Source organism: Eutrema salsugineum, unplaced genomic scaffold (assembly GCF_000478725.1).
Source record: "Eutrema salsugineum unplaced genomic scaffold, Eutsalg1_0 scaffold_7, whole genome shotgun sequence".
Taxonomy (NCBI): Eukaryota; Viridiplantae; Streptophyta; class Magnoliopsida; order Brassicales; family Brassicaceae; genus Eutrema; species Eutrema salsugineum.
In genome coordinates, this window is record NW_006256486.1 from 13,807,085 (window position 1) to 13,815,920 (window position 8,836).

Here is an 8,836-nt window from a genome sequence, read left to right on the forward strand (position 1 = left end):
AGTATATTGACGTTTATTCATTGTTTGAATGACACACTGGTTTTTGAAGAGTATCATTTATTCACCAGATATTTTATCCACTATCGTAATGTGGACAAAACCCATTGTTTCTCTTTCGTTTGAATTTACCATCGCCTAAAATAGTTTTTCCTTATATTTATATAAATACATCATTCTGGATCTCCCTAACCTTAAAACTAAGAAACAAAGAATTAAAAGTTTAGTGGCACAAGAGAAAACACTAAGAGACTCGTAGCACACAAAATCATGTCTTCTAAAACACATATTTATAGGTTTTCAAGTCTTCGAAGTCATCTTTAGGGTTTTCTTTGAAGAGAGTGCAAAATGGGCTTAAAGTTGGGCCTCAGGGCCGAGATAACGTCGGCCACGGGTCAAGGCTCTCCAGGACTGGTAAAATGATCTTCCATCGCGGTTGCAAGCTCGGAGGCGCGAGCAGGCCTGTATTTGCTGCGGATCGGGTGCAAATCAGGATGGTCGACAAGACATCTTGGCCTTCATGTATCTCTTAATGGAACCATTGGATTGTCATCAAGTAAAGTGAAATGGAAAGTTAGATGGCTCCTCTTGAATGTCTCCAAACTTGAGCTGAATCATACGGTGAGAAGGTCTTCATTTGAAACTGATCTTCTGATATTATGAAAAATCGCAAGAGAGAATGGACATGTTGATATCCACAGCTTCGAATAACTTCTTCTTGCCTAAATGAAAGTTGTACAATCATCCTTTCTAGATATCTTCTTTGTAACTCTCCCAGACTTAGTTTTTTTCTCTCGGACTCAATAAGAAAATTCAAACTCTGTCCAATGTTGATCAATAGAACCCTTGGAAACTTATGCTCTATCCTTACGACTTCTCTAGGCTTTTATTTCCTTTCACTTCTTTTTTTTTTTACTTATTTTTTATTTTATTTCTTTTTAAGGGGGAAATGCCTTTTGCTAGAGAAAAAGTCTAAGGTCCAAAAATATACTATGTTTTTGAGTTTCTAGAATTAAATAATACTCTTGAGAATCTTCTCCACCAATAAAGTATAGTTTTCATATTTGGTGACTGAAAACTATGTTGTTCCTTTTCTATTCGATGTTTTTGCACATATATATCTGCACATAAGACAACAGAAAAAAAGAGTGCATGAGGTCTGAAAGAGATAAAGTAAGGTGGGGAGCTATTTAAAGATTCCCGGATGAGAGTGGTAAAAAGGATAAGAGGTTATGAATATATGATTCGTTTCCCTGGTTTAACACATTTAATAAGAAATAAAGTTAAGATTAAGTTCAAATAAAACAGAGCTAGCACATTCCATACTCAAGAATCTACACTATTCAAATTCCTCTTGGGTTTTTACATCACAAATGCTCTACCTACCACCTAGTCTCTAACCAAATTGTGAAAGAGCATGTTACTAGGAGATAGTGTAGAAGCACACAGATAGGTTATCGTCATGAATTTTTGTCATCATTTTCTCAAAACGTATTTCTACTTTGAAAACGCTTAAAAAAATTTGAAAAAATTTAAAGAAAATTTTAAAGAAAAATGCAGATTGCAAAGACCCATGAAAGAAAAAGTGGTTAGTAAGGGATGAAATTCTCTCCCAGACTTAAATCACATTGTCTCCAATGGAAATTAAATCGAGTAAGGATGAGAAATAGAGTATGTAAGAATAAAAAAGGTAACAAAGAAGAAAACTTACCTCTGTATTGGTGATAAATAGGTTGGGAATTATTGTAGAAGTGAAATTGTGTTGGATTATGGGTCATGGTCGAGATGAAAGTGGGTTTGACCGAGTGGAAATGGGAATGACCGAGATTGGAAAGGTTATGGCCGAGCTGAAATGGTGTTGGATTATGGGTCATGATCGAGATGAAATAGTATTGGATTATGGTTCATATTCGAGATGAAAGTAGTTTTGCCAAGTGGAAATGGGAATGACCAAGATTGGAAAGGTTATGGCCGAGCTTGGCCGGCTGTGCTCATCCGCGGATTGATCAGTCTCGATCGCAGCCAAGGGAAGGTGTGCCGTGGGTGGAGGTAGGCTTGGCCGCATCAGAGCTTCAAGATACACTAGTTTCAAGCCATGAAGCCGATAAGGAAAAAATGGAACAAGAAGAAGGACATGAAGCCGGCCACGTGAGACACTTGAAGATCTCAAGGATTTAGACTTCAATGGACTCCAAGATGAATAATTCATCAAGACCTTCAAGCTGCATGGACTGGAACAAGACCTACACCGGTCAACCTCAACTAAGCCCTCATCCGGCCATAATCAGGTATTCTCAATTTATACGATTTGTGCAGGTAACATGGGAGCATCATAGTGGTATTTATCACACTAGAAAACGACAGAGGTCGTCAGTTTAAGTCCAAAAAAGGTTGCACGTAGTTATTTATTTTACTTTTTTATTTTTTGTGTCCAAATAAATTGTGTTGCCATTTAATTTATTTCTTTTTACAAGTCCTGTTGTTTTGAGTATTTTATGTCAATCTTCTTTTGTGTCAAATCCTAGAAGGTTCAGAGCTGACAGACTATTAATTAAGTCCTACACGCAGCTGTTGTAGTCACCACTTTTTGCCTTGATCAATAAAATAACGTAGTTCTTCTCTTAGCGAGTGCTTGAGAGTTCTTTACTTCTGTTCGTGTGTGTTTGATTCACCGGAGCCAAGTGTTGCAGTATCAGAGATCCTCACATCATCTCTGTGGTGCCTTCGATCCACTTCACAACCCTTTACCAATCCCTCAAGAGAGAGCGTCGAAGCGAGCTTGACATATCCCATCCCGATTCAAGTATTGTGGAAACAATTCTTGTGAAAACAAGCCTTGTCTTACCATCTCCATCCACTGATTTACACGAGAAAGTGTGAAACCCAGCGTGTTGATCCCATCCATCTTTTACGCAATCATATAAGTCTCTCACTGATTCTTATATCAGCCTCCCATTAAGAGCTTTTATTTATATTCTTTAGCTAGATATTTGTAAAGAGATTAGCTTAGTCTAAGGAAGATATTTTCCTAAGACAAGATTTTTTAAGATCCTCTCATTCTCCTTTGTAGGTTTTTCATCATTCGAAAGCTCTTCTGGGTCATAAACACTTGTCTTGGAGCGTTTTCCTCTTCCACCTTTGAATGGAACAACATTGAAAAAGATGTCTTTGTTGACATTGGCAAAGAAGATTCTCCGGTTTGGCCAATCCATGATGGCTCCAGCAGTTGCTAAGAAAAACCATCCAATGATAACTGAAATTGAATCATCTTTGGTTTTGACAATTTAGAAGCCAACTGGGACAATGCAGTTTCCAATTCTCAAAGGAATGTCATAAGGTACTCCTCTTGGTGTTGCACTTGACTCATCAGCAAGGCTGATCTTCATTTTGGTCCTGTGAATATGCTTAATACCAAGTCTCAAAGCAGTTGCTTTGAACAATATGTTGAGATAAGATCCAGAATCACAAAAACATTAATAAATTTTTCTCCTCTAATACCACAAGAGATGAGAAATTGACCTTGATCTTAGATTTTATGAAGGGATCGAATATGTCTCCCTTTTTTGGCATTGGTGAATGGCTTTAATGCTAAGTAAGTTTCAAAATAAGACCCTGAAACATCACCACACATGTAGGATTTATATATGGCATTCTGATTTTCTCATATGTCGAATTCTCCTGGTTTGTGGAGCTTGTTGCATCCTCAAAATCCCATGATCATCTTACATGGTACATGGATGGTATGTTCTTCTGAACCTTGGTCAACATTTGGAACTTGATCTCATATGTTGGAAGTGGTCTGCTATGGGGGATGAGGTTCTCCAGTAAAAAGTGGAAAGAATTCCAGACAGGTTGCAGGTGTTGGAGCCAAGATGGAACAACCATTTGCTGCGGCTAGACAGCTCACGACTGCCGTAGAAAGTGGTTCTACCACAGGTGAATGATTTGCGGCCGCGGTGGAGCGGCTCATATTGGTTTTACTCAAATTAGCTTCTTCTCCAGCCATGTGGATCATCTTTAGCATCCTTTCTAAGGTTTTCAGTAAAGAAATAAGGCGACTGCTCTTCTCTTCCTCAAACACTAACACAAGGATCTTTTAATACTTCTCATGCTCCTTATAGATCTCTTTAATGTAAGAATTGGTAGTCTTCTGGGGCTCAGAGAGATAACTCATGTTTGAATCAGTTTCTCTAGCTTGTACTCGAGTGTACTGAGGCGAGATTGAATCTCTTGCAGCTCCTCATCGGTTCTTTCCCTATACCAAGAGGCAAACTCGCTGGTCTCCTTGATTTCCTGCTTTCAATCGCGGATATCACTTGAGTTTTGAATGATATCATACTTCTGCTTTGTCTGTTCCTCTTCATAAGCTTCCATCATTTCTTTGAGTGTTGCAAAATCTTTAAGACTCTACTCTTCAAGGGACTCCACATGCTCAGAAAGATCATCAAACTTCTTGGTGAGCTTGGTGGAGATGTAATCAATCTTAACAGCGTTAACTGGCTGAGCCAAATAGATGGGGAAACCCATTTACTGAGCCCAATGATTTTACCTTAGAGAAAAGTTCAAGTCGGCGGCCGCACGAAGAAAAAAAAAAGAAAACCTCTGAGTCGAGTTTCTCGCTTAGGCGGTTTATAAGATTTTTTATAAATAGCTAATGTATTTGACCCATTATGCATCTCGAGACAATCGAAAAAACCCTAAGCATTACACACAAACGGTTGTATTCAAGAGCTTTCAAAGCAACAAAATTGGCTCCGGATCTCAGCTCTCGAGATTATCTTTAGAAGCTTTGGCTCCCTCTTTGATTTACTTAACGAACTTCGATGGTGATTTTTGGCTCACATAATCGACTAAGGAAGTTTTGGAACTTGAATACACGGATGTATGATTAGCCTAGTGTCAGAGAACTAAATGATGTGGGTGCAGTGGGAAACTACAAGTTTTACCCTAATCAAAGCTGCAAGTGCACCGTAAATGCAGTGGTACTTAGGGATCGAATCCACAAGGATTTGTGTGTTGAGGACTCCTAACTGATACTAAAGATAATTGTAAAACTAATCAGATTAAAGAGGGTTTTGGTTGTCACTAATTCTAATAAACTAAGCAGAAAATAAAAGCGTTGAAAAGAAAACTATATAAAAACGGCACTGGGCTTAGGATTTATCTCTAGGGTTCATGATCTACGACATAAGGAATCTAGATTAGGATTTTATATGACTCTGGAACTAGAATAGACACTTATAAGATTAGCCAACTCTCATCACCCTAATCATCTTATCCCTCTAACTCGACAAGGAGCTCTCGTCTCTTTCCGCGAAAGAGATCATGCAATCTTGATCGGAATTCATTTTGGCTCACGCCTCCTCCGTAGGTAGCTTTCGTCTCCTACGACGGTTACGTCCATAAGATCCAGTTCAGGCAATCTGATACATCACTCACTTGGCTCTGATTCAACCTTAGATCGGACATTGGGTGATCAATCCAGCATACAATATTAAAAACGGGATGAATGGGAGAGTCATGTAAAAATAAGAAATCTGTAGTCTAATATAACCTAGATGTCATCGATTATGGGGTCCTTTTTCATGGCTCCTTTACCCAACAATGTAACTACTCAGATATAGCTGAGCTTGACATCATCATTGGTTGAAAAACAAAAGCAGTAAAATAAATAGATAGAAGATGAAGAAAAGCTTCTCTTATTGAAGACAAGTTTGGCGAGTGATAACACCGTATTTTGGCCACTTTTATGGATCGTTTTGAAATACTTTTTTAATCTTTTTATTGCTTTCAAGTGTTTTTATTATATTTCTCTAGTAGTTGTAGTTTCAAGACACTTTTCAGGAAACTTCGGAAAAATCTTAACAAAAGGATAGAAGACCATATTTCAGCTCAGATTCAAATCGTCAGAAGTTCTCCCTCAAATGAAGACCTTCTAACCGTCTGATCCAGCTCAAATTTGGAGACCTTAAAGATGGAACTACCAGCTTTCTAGCACACTTTACGGAATGGTAATCATAAGTTATGCGAAGACCAAGATGTCCCATCCACGACCAACACCCACGACAAGCATTCCTACCCACAGCCAACACCCATTGCGCACTGATCCCGTCCTTCCCAACCGCGGAGAATGGTTTGTCCAACCTCGAAGCCCATTTTCAAGCCCAAATGATTCCTTCATTTAGAAATACCCTAAGTGACGCCTAGAAATGACTTGAGCATTATAAATACATGTTTTAGGAACCCTAAGTCGTATGCTCTTTTATGCTTAGGAATATTTTTTTGGGTTTTTCAATACTTTTCTTTCTTTTAAGTTTAGGGAGATAGAGATCTATCTCTTGAACCCTTTTTCTTTCTTCTCCAATATTGATTTCTACTCAGCTTTTCAATACAATGTTTTTTCTTTCTTTAATCATGCCTAAGTAGTTTTATTTTTGGGTTTAGGGATTTTCGATGGGGGCTATGTATGTTCGATGGGGGCTATGTATGTTCGATGAGGATTCCATTAGCTATTGAAGCCGAATCCTAGAACTTTTTTCTTCTAAACTTATTTTTAATGCATGGAAGTAGCGTCATGAACTACAATCTGATCTAGGTCCTTGGTGTTGCGAAAGTATTCATCTAGGGCCAGATCTAGTTTGAGAAGAGCAGATCAACCATATGAGTGGAAACCTACCTCTGGGCGAGCTGTGAATGTTGACGAGGCTTAACAAAAATGCATGTTTTCCCTTCCAAGACCAGAGTGGAAACCTACTGGTCAGGGTTGCAAGAGATAGTTGGTTATGATCACGACAGTGGCGTATTCGTACGTTTGTGACGAGAGTTCTGATAAGTTTTAACTTTGATCTTTTTAATTTACTTTTTAGCAATGTTTTGAATCGTTCATTTCCTAGAGAGAATTTCCCTGAAAACCCAGTGCTTCTTTTCTATTGCTGTACACCGATTTTCATTCAAGTTTTTTGTCTAGTATTTTACTCATTCAGCCCATTTTCATACAAGCAAATTAGGTTTAGCCGGTTTCCCGTTTTTAGTCGTTTTCATTAGGTTTACTTATTAGGTCATTTTAATTCTCGTACTTTCCCGTTTAGACTTGTTTTTACGTTTTAAAGACAGCACCAAAACCCCTACAAAAATCGCCTAGTTCTAGACTTCCTTACTTCACATTTCTTTCAAAGGCTTTTGCAGAAAAGACCTCATTCCATGTGGATTTGATCCTTAAGTACTACAATCGATTAGTTGTGCACTTGCGTCAATTGATTTCATTTAGGGTAAAACTTAACAACCCTCACACACGCAGACATCAAGTTTTTGGCTCCGTTGCAGGGGAAGGCACGCATTTTCTTTTCCGCAAAACCCTAAGAAGGGTTGGTAAATCGACTCTAGAACCCTTTTTCTGCTTATTTCCATCTTTTTGGTTCTTTAAGTTTCAGTTCCCGAAGCAATGGACCCTATAAATCATAATCCCTACTACGAGGGAGGTTTTTACAACACTCCTCAAGCCACCAGACGCAGAGAAGAACATAACGCTCGAGATTTCAGCCATATGGATTGATACACCCAACCGAACCATCCGTATCACTGGCGCCGTGAACCTGCTTGCTGCCGGGAAGATCCCTATGGTCCTCCTCTGATTTATCCGGGGCCGTAGCCAGCAAGAGGAAAACTTCAGGATCAGCATACGCATGGGACGTCTGGAAGGAATGATAGACCAGTTCCTTGATCAGCAAATCCTCACCAAAAACACCCTGCTCAAGAGGATTGATTCGATTTCTGAAGAGTTCAACAGAAAGTTTGATGATCTGGCTGATCATGTCAGGATCCTGGAAGAGCAAACCCATAAGGACGCACAAACCCTAGCCGGAATGATCGATCAAGTCCCAGCAGAACAGACAAGGCAAGGTTACGATATCATACAAAACTCAAGCGATATTATCAAATCAAAACGGGAGATCAAGGAAGTTGGAGAATACCTCTCCTGGTATAGAGAGAAGACGGGCGAGGAGCTGCAAGAAATCGAGTATAGGCTAAGCAAACTCGAGCTCAAAGCATGAGAGATTGATGCAAGAATGGAACAGATCTCCGACATCGAGCCTGTTAGAGGTTTTTCTAAGAAATCTCTGAAAGACCCTGATCAGAAAACAAAACTACAACGTGGTGTAAGTTCAAGACAAACAAGGGCCAACCAGATGATGGTAGACTACCAAGGAAAGAAGCTGAAGAGGGTCGCACCAACTATAATGAAAAAGGGAAAAGAAGCAAACCCTGAGCAGGTCACATTCGGAGCCGCTGGTCCATCTCCTTCGACCGCTGCCAAGACCCCTTTTTCTGTGGTTGCGAGGCCTCTGGCCGCAGGGATTGGTCGTTCAATCTCACCTCCAGAATTTGCAAGAAAGAGTTAGCACCTTCAAGCCCAACTTCAACCTTCAGCATCCGAAAAAGCAACCCAGGAAGGAAGAAATCAGGTTTCAGATGAAGAAACAGACTCGGAAGAACCTATATCTTGTGTCCCCTGAAAAATGGCAATGAAAAGTGCCGAGGATTCAGCGGATTCTTCAATCCAAGAAGACCCAATGCGCGACAAGATCGAGACGCCGTACATAGATTCAATCATTGAATACGCGTTGCAGCCTTCTTTTGTGAGTCCTATTCAGCATTTGAAACATCAGCCAACACTTACAAAGAAAGGCAAGTTCTAACTCTCCATAAGGTCAAAACTAAAGGTCAGTTTCACATCTCTTGTTTGCATAGAGGTGAAATGTTTAACAATTTGCTTTGGCTGGAACGTGTCTCAATATGATGTCCAAGGAAATTGCTTTGAGACTTGGTACTAAGCACGTGC